This window comes from Tachyglossus aculeatus, chromosome 21 (assembly GCF_015852505.1).
Source record: "Tachyglossus aculeatus isolate mTacAcu1 chromosome 21, mTacAcu1.pri, whole genome shotgun sequence".
Classification (NCBI taxonomy): domain Eukaryota; kingdom Metazoa; phylum Chordata; class Mammalia; order Monotremata; family Tachyglossidae; genus Tachyglossus; species Tachyglossus aculeatus.
Genome location: NC_052086.1, coordinates 60,554,300 through 60,562,938, shown reverse-complemented (window position 1 = coordinate 60,562,938; position 8,639 = coordinate 60,554,300). Strand labels below are relative to the sequence as shown.

At 49.9% G+C, this 8,639-nt stretch overlaps 1 non-coding gene across 1 annotated transcript; it reads right to left on the bottom strand.

The window, feature by feature from the left end:
• Positions 1 to 6,569: 6,569 nt before the first annotated feature.
• LOC119943005 lies at positions 6,570 to 6,706 on the bottom strand. Its single transcript, XR_005455494.1, has one exon. It is a non-coding gene; the product is annotated as a small nucleolar RNA SNORA7 (small nucleolar RNA).
• Positions 6,707 to 8,639: the final 1,933 nt, after the last annotated feature.

The following is an 8,639-nucleotide window of genomic DNA, read 5'->3' as shown; positions in this document are numbered from 1 at the left end:
GAGAGCGGTTTACTTCCTCTGTTCTCACCAGAGGTTCCTATAACCCAGCTCCTAAGTGCTCACACCCGAAGGTTGGGGTGGATCATGGAGAGCAGAGACTGAGCTGATGCCGGGCCCTGACAATAGGAAGCAGCATGGCCCAGTGGATAAAGCACAAGTCTGGGAGCCATAAGACCTTATTGACTCCCATCCCCTTTGCCTTCGCCACTTGTTTCATACTTTTAACTCCATCCTCAAACCCCCTGTCCTCCCTCCTCCCCCATCTCTTGCCCCTAATGACCTGGCCATGTACTTTGAGGAAATTGAAACTATTAGGCATGAATCCCCCAAACTCTTCCTTGCTCCTCTCCAGTCCCTCCCTCCTCCTGCTCCTTCTTCAACTCTCCTATCTTTCTGAGCAGTACCTCAAGGGGAGATCTCCTACCCCCTCTCAAAATTCACCCCAACCCTTCATACCTTATCCAAATGCTTGCCCCCTCCCTTCTCCTTCCCTGACCACCATATTCACTCTCCAGTGTCTTCTTTCCCATTGCTTTCAAACACGATCATGTCTCCCCTATTTTAAAAAGCGCCTTCTTGACCCCATGGATCCCTCCAGTTATCGCACAATCTCCCTCTTACCATTCCTCTCCTAACTCCTTGAGTAAGTGCAAGTTATTTTTACCCGCTGCCTCCACTTTCTCTCCTCTAATTCTCTCCTAAATCCCCTCCAATCTGGCTTTCACCCCCTTCATTCCACTGACACTGCCCTCTCAAAAATCACAGTGATCTCATTTTTGCCAAATGTAATGGCCTCAGCTCCATCCTAATCCTCCTTGACCTCTCAGCTGCCTTCGACACTGTTGACCACCCCCTTCTTCTGGAAACATTATCCAACTTCAGCTTCACTGACCCTGTCCTCTCTGGGTTCTCCTCCTCTTGCCCTGGCTGCTGATTCTCAGTCTTTTGTGGGCTTCTCCTCTGCCTCCCATCCCCTAACTGTAGGAGCCCCTCAAGGCTCAGTTTTGGTTCCCCCTCTATTCTCCATCTTCACCCACTCCCTTGGAGAATTCATGCGCTCTCATAGCTTCAACTACTATCTCTAAAGAGGATGATTCCCAAACCTACATCCCCAACCCTGATCTGTCTCCTTTTCTGCAGTCTTGTGTTTTCCTCCTGTCTTCAGGACATCTCTACTTGGATGTCCCTTTGACACCTCAAACTTAATGTGTCCAAAACAGAACTCCTCATCTTCCCACCCAAACCCTGTCTTCCCCCCGATTTTTCCCATCACTGAAGCCAACACCACCATCTTTTGTGTCTCACAAAGCCCATAACTGTGGTGCTGTCCTTATCTCATCTCTTTCGATCAACCTGCATATTCAATCTGTCACCAAATCCTAACAGTTCAACCTTCACAACATTGCTAAAATCTGACCTTTCCACTCCATTCAAACTGCTGCCATGTTAATCCAAGCACTTATTTTATCCCACCTTGATTACTGCATAAGCCTTCTTGCTGACCTCCCTGCCTCCTGTCTCTCCCTACTTCAGTCTATACTTCACACTGCTGCCCAGATCATTTTTCTCAGAATTGTTCAGTCCATGTTTTCCCCACTCCTCGAAAACCTCTGGGGGTTGCCCATCTACCTTTTCATTAAACAGAAACTTCTTACCATCAGCTTTAAAGCACTCAATCACCTTGCCCCCCCTACTTTACCTCCCTGATTTCTTGCTACAAACCAGCCGACTCGCTTCCCTCCTATATTACCAATCTACTCATTGTACCTCGATCTTGTCTATCTCACCATTGACCCCTCGCCCACTTTCTGCCTCTGGCCTGGAACACCCTCCCTTTCCATATCCAACAGATGATCACGCTCCCCACCTTCAAAGACTTACTTAGAGCACATCTCTTCCAAGAGGCCCTCCCTAAGTAAGCCCTAATTTCCTCATCTTCCACTTCCTTCTGTGTTGCTCTTGCACTTGGAGAGTACAATAAAACGAAGTTAGTAGACATGTTTCCTGCCCACAGCGAACTAGTTGATGCAGGGCAATAATAACAGTAGTATTTGTTAAGCCCTTATTATGGACCAAGCACTGTGGTAGATACAAGATAATCAGGTCAAATATAGTCTCTGTCCACTTGGGGCTCACAGTCTATGTAGGAGGGAGAACAGAAATTGAAGTCTCATTTTATGGATGGGGAAACTGAGGCACAGAGAAATCAAGTGACTTGCCCAGGGTCACACAGGAGGCAAGGGACATCTGAGATTAGAACTCTGGTCCTCTGACTCACAGGCTGTGTTCTTTCCATTAGATCACCCTGTTTCTCTTCTGGTGCCAGGACAACAGATCTGCCTGGAGGTAGGGGCAGGGTCAAGTGACCTCTGGGCACACCTGTTCTACTTTCCTTCTGTGATGTGAAGGATCTGTGCCACCTATGCTGACATGCCCCTCTCTATTTTTATACACAACAGGGCAGCAGGTATGAGCATTGTCAGAGGTTGAGGTGGGAGCCTCCCTGAAGGTTTTATCTCATTTTCCCAGTGTTCATACTTGTTCCATGTCCTGGAGTTTCCTGTGCTGAAGAAATCCCGCCAAAAGCATGGTCTAGTGGAAAGAACATGGTCCTGGGAGTCAAAAGACCTGGGTTCTAATCCAGACTCTGCCAATTGCTTGTTGTGTGACCTTGGGCGAGTCACTTAACCTCTCTGTGCTTAGTTTCCTCGATTGTAAAATGGGGATTAAATATCTGTTCTCCCTCCTATTTTTTTTAACGGTATTTGTAAAGCGCTTACTATGTGCCAGGCACTGTACTAAACACTGAGATACATGCAAGTTAATCAGTTTGGAGACACGGTCCATGTCCCACAAGGGGCTCACAATCTTCATCCCTGTTTCACAGATGAGGTAACTGAGGCACAGAAATGAAGTGGTTTGTCCAAGGTCATAGAGCAGACAAATGGCAGAGCCGGGATTAGAACCCGATTCCTTCTGACTGCCAGGCAGTGCTCTATCCATTAGGCTACACTGCTTCTCACTTGGTGAGTCCCATATGGGCCAGGGATTGTGTCCAACCTGATTAACTTGCATCTACCCTGCTGCACTTGCTTGACACATAGTAAGTGCTTCTCAACCCTGTCCTTTTCCCACTTAGTTCCCCTTATCTTGGCCCTGTGCTTTCCCTAGCCTCTGTCCCTCTCGACACTTCTCTCCTGACTGTCTGCTTTAGTTCCTTTCTGGATTGAAATCTCCGCCTTTCCTCTGGTCCCCCTTGCCGGCAGGAAGAGTTTTCTGGATGGATTGTGTTGTCCCACACCCTGAACCCCGACCAGGGCCAGGTCACCCCCGTCCAGGGAGAAGAGTAGTCGCCAGAATTGTGCTCTGGAGTTCTAGCCTTCAGTCACTCAATGTGTTTTTTCCTACCTTGGCTCCACTCCATCCCAAGGGGAACACCGAGCCATCCCGACTCTTCCTCTGGAAGTCTGTTTACCGGAGGACAGGAGTATTTTTTCCAGATGTGCTGAAGGGAAGCAGCTCTCTAGAGATCCACCAGTATGTGCACATGGTCACATACACACACCCACACAAATACCCATATTCACATACAACACATTCTCACACGTGCGCTCTCTCTCTCTCTCTCTCTCTCTCTCTCTCCCTCTCTCTCTCTCTCTCTCTCTCTCTCTCTCTCTCTCTCTCTCTCACCACCACCCCCAACTCTTGTGCTGAGAGTGGGTCATCTTGGCCAGCCACCCAGCAGCTCTCAGGTGGGCTGCTGGTCCCATTCTGTGGTGAAGCAAAAGCTCTGCCCAGAAGCCAGAGCTAGCCTGCAGGCATGAAGCAGAGTTGAAGGAAAATAGCTTAGAAGGGCAAGATGGCAAGGTCCCTCCCCCTCCCTCGAAACCAAGTATTGGACTGAGACCTCAGAACTGTGACTTGTCAGTGCTGGCCACGGCTTAGGGAAAAAGGGAGGGGAAGACCAGGGCTGATGAGGTTGGTAGAGAGGGAAGCAGTGGCCCCTGAAAGAAAGGCACAGGGGAAGCTGGAATGGCCATCTAACCTTCTGTTTTCTTTACTGGTAGAGCCAGTTTCATAAGGAAAAATCTCACGGTTACAAAGGTGTTTCTCTTCTGGACTGGGCACCTGGGCCTCAACTGCCTGCCCCTCTAGCCTCCGAGCCCAGCAGAGGCTAGCCTAGTGGCACTGAGGGCTCATGGACGAAAAGACTCTGAGGGAACTGGGGAGGGCAAAACAGGAGCTTTCAGGTGGCCTTTGACTCCATCTAAGCACTGTCCGGCGACTTCCCAGCTTCTTGTTGGATCTGTGGAGGTGTGGGTAGGGATGAGAACAGGGTTGGAGAGGATGGTCATGGGTGTCTGCAAGGGTATGTGCTCAGGTGTGCATCCGCAAGCATTTGCACACGCACTGGGGGAGAGAACAAATCCTGGAGCCACTGGGAATGTAGGCCAGAGCGACAGAGCGAGAGATGGCAGGTTAGAAGAGGAGAGTTCTATTTGGCAGAATGAAGATGCCGACGGCAGACCCCCTTTGTTCGAACCGTCCAGACTGAAACGGGGCTGCGAGATTCCCACAGCCTCCTCACAATGGACACACAACAGGCTCCTCTGGGGACAAAACCTAATCTGAGAGAGATTGGGCCCGAGAAAGCTTCTTCCTTAGAAAGTGCAGTGAAAAGCCATTTGGTTTCCCGCGCAGTAGCCGACACCTGATATGCTTTCCTGGGGCTTTACCTTTAGTGGGCCATTGTCTACTCTGGCCCCTCTCCCCTCCTCTGAATGTTACGCTTGTTTCCAGAAACCAATGTGGGACAATTTCAAAGGCCAGGGGTCTCTGTTAGGCTTTCTTTAGGTAATGGCAAACTCTCCCACCGGACCCACCGCTCGAGCATCAAAGTCAGGAGAGGGACGGGGAGGAAGGCTGTAGTTGGGAGTTTCTCTGCCGAAACTGGGTCATGGTTAGAGAGAGACAGGCAGACCAAACGGAGAGTCTCGTGAGGCTGGGGGACGGGTGGTGGGGGCTGGTGACCGGAACCTGGGGGTTACCTGCTTCACCCCACAAGAGGAGATGAGGCTGGGATGGGGTCACCTTGGGCAGTCCAAGGTGGAAATGCTGAGCTCTGGGGGTTCCTCATTCTGCCACACCAGGTGGTCTGGGATCACATTCTGCCCCAACTTAGACCCACAGCCCTCAGGTTCCCCTCTGGGTCTTGAAACTCATCCCCCTGCTCACCATGATCCCCTAATGCTCCGAAAGATTTGGGGAGGGGGTTCAGCCCTCAGTTCCTGGGGGCCCAGGAGGGGTGATAGAGAGGAGCAGTGAGGCCAAGAGCACTGACCCAACCCCAGATCCCCAGAGCAGGTAGGAGGCTGGGCAGAGTGGGAGGACAAATAGGTAGCTGTTTGAGGGTGGGTGGAGATTAGGTTTTTGCCTTAATCCCTGGAGGGGCTCAACTGTGCTCTTGGCCCTTGGGTTCCACAATAAAAAATAGGCAAGATACCTGGCTCCCAGGAGTTCTCAAACTTAATAGCTGTGACCTGCTTCTGGCTTGGAGAGGACCAGCAGCTCCAACCCACCTCCTTTCCCTTCTTATCTCTGCCTCAGTTGGGCCAGCCATTTAACAGAGCCAGATGTTCTGGTTGGAGGAGGTGTGCTGAGCAGGAGAACCCAAGTGTTCCCTGGGGGTGTCCCAAGGACACTCTGGGCCCGGCGGAACAGTCCAGGGAAGGCTGGGGAATCTCACTGGGGTGGGGGGTGGTAGGGAGAACCCCCGGCCATCTCCACATCTGTCCCTCTGCACACAGGCAAGCCAGGGAACTGCCAGCAGTGAGGGGAACATCCCACCACCCAACCTGGAATTTTCATCTGTAAAATGGGGATTAAGACTGTGAGCCCCCCGGGGGACAACCTGATCACCTTGTAACCTCCCTAGCGCTTAGTGCTTTGCACATAGTAAGCGCTTAATAAATGCTATCATTATTAACCTTGGGCCTTTCCTCTGCCATGGCCCCAAATGGCCAAAGAGTTCCAAGCTACCTGAAAGAGCCTGCAAAACCCCATCTGTCCTGGACTGTAAGGGTTAAATGGGGAGCAAGAGGAGGGGGCCAAGGACTCAAGGACCCTTCCCATCACTTCTTTCTGCAGCACCCATTCTGATAGGGCTCTGCCCATCTTCCCCAACCACCATCTAATGCATCACCCATGCACTTGAGTCCTTATTTCCTAACCACTTAAAGACCTCGCCTTCCCCTTCCTTGTAATTTATTTTAGCGTCAGTCTCTCCCCTGCCAGACTGTAAACTAAGCACAGGGATCTGTCTACTCTGTTGTAATCAATCAGTGTGGTATTGATTAAGCATTAACCCTATCTTGTCTTAAGCTGTGGAGTTGTTCCTGACCCTTAGCAGCTCAGTGGACACATCCCTCCCAGAATGCCCTACCTCCATCTGCAATCTTTCTGGTAGTGTATCCATAGAATTTTCTTGGTAAAAATTCAGAAGTGGTTTACCTTCCGTGCAGTAAAACTGAGTCTCCGTCTTCAACTCTCTCCTATGCTGCTGCTGCCTGTCTTGTAGCAGATTGCTTTGCACTCTCTAGCCACTGCCCAGCTAGGAATGGAATGGATATGCCTCTGCTTGACTTTCCCTCCCATAACCGAGACTGGTAGAGTACTGGAAACTCTCCAGGTGTGATCCTGAGAGGGGCTTGGGAGAATTAACCATATGCAGAGCACTATATTGAACGCTTGGGAGGGTACATTGGAGTTGGTAGAAACGATCCACCCCCTGCCATCTAGGAGTTTACAATCTAGTAAACTCTCCCAATTGCTTACCATAATATTCTGCATAGAGTAAACACTCGACAAATACCATTGATTAATTTTTGGCAGTTGCCAGGATTGGGAGTGTTTAAGATACATGCAGGGGCATGAGATTTTCTAAACCAGTGTCTCGCAGCCCAGCACTGTTGAATACTGGCTAGGCTGGGGAAATTAAACTTAATGGAATTTTGTCTACCGAAGAGTCAGCTAGGGAGACTGTCCTGGAGGTAGTTATGGAGAAGGAACGGATCGGGGGAAGCAGCTAAGGAATACAGATTTTCCTTAAGCAGGGGGATACCTAGGCTCCCTCCCCCCCACCCCCGCCCCAGCAGGGGAATGGAGAGCAGTAGGAGATATGTAGTATGTAGTGAGCTGAAGAGTGTGGGTGGAAGGTGAACTTCCAGCCAGGAAGTGCTTAACACCCACAAGAAGCCTGGCCATGTGCCGTCCGTCTCCTCAGGACAGGGCGTTTCTGGGCTCTGCCCGGCGCTGTTTCCTGGAGGAAGGGCTGGGACGGGGCAGGGAACGGTCCCTAGGAAGAGGCTTGGAAAAACAGACCCTGCCTGTGAGGCCATTCGGTGTCTCCCGGAATCCAGTCCAAAAGCCAGGGCCTGGGCCTGGGCTAAGACATTGTTATGGTTAGTGATTTATTTCTTCACCAAGGTTATTTAAGATTACCTCTCCCACACCAGACTGTAAGCTTTATGAGGGCAGGGTTCATGTCTACCAGCTCTTGTGACAATGACCACAGTCATCATGCAGAAAGGATGGTATCATTGGGAATCCATGAGCTGGATGGGTGGTTTTGCAGTTGGAAAATCACTGAGGTAGTTTCCAGGTACTTTCCCTAGCACCTGGTACAATGCTCCACACCCAGCAAGTGCTCAATAAATACGATTGATTAATTTAAAGCTGTTCTCTCATTTTTTAAAAATTATGAACTGTTATTCTTTGTTTATCATCTCCCCCAGTAGACTGTAAGCTCCTCGAGAGCAGATAAGGCATCTTTTACTTCTTCAGTGTGCCCACCGCAACCCGGGTCCAGTGCTTTGCACAGAGTTGATACTTTTAAAAATGCTGCCAACGCAGGTGCTGATGTGATGGAGTGGGAGAGCAACAGATGAAAACCTGAAAATGCTAACACCCACACTCTGCACCAGCCCAGCCAGGAAGCCGAGATCAGGGAACTCTACTTCCCCAGAGGCCCCGTTTTCTGGGTCAGGCCAGAGGAAGAACACATGAAAAAGAGAAATGGGTGTTAACTTTTTCAAAATCTTAACTTTGACAAAAATCTCAAAGCGTTACTTCCCTAATGTACTCCTTGTGACAATGACCACAGTCATCATGCAGAAAGGATGGTTATCATTGGGAATCCATGAGCTGGATGGGTGGTTTTGCAGTTGGAAAATCACTGAGGTAGGTTCCAGAGGTAGACTTACCCATTGGTTGACCTTCCCTCATCCCCTGGAACAGCAACCCTGGTCTGCACGTGCCCTGTCTCGATACTTCTGCCATTTGCTGGCTCTGATCTGTATGTTTTTTTGCGTTTGGTTCTCTGATTTGTTTCTCATTTCTGGTTTTTGGTCGTCTTAGGGCTTTGACAAGAGAGTGAAAAAGACCCCCTTCCCTTACTGCAACCAAATCAAAAATTACTCTCCTCTGTCACTCTACTGTCTGTGACTCAGTCTCGTCTATCTCGTCACCAATTCATCATCATCATCATCATCAATCGTATTTATTGAGCGCTTACTATGTGCAGAGCACTGTACTAAGCGCTTGGGAAGTACAAATTGGCAACATATAGAGACAGTCCCTAC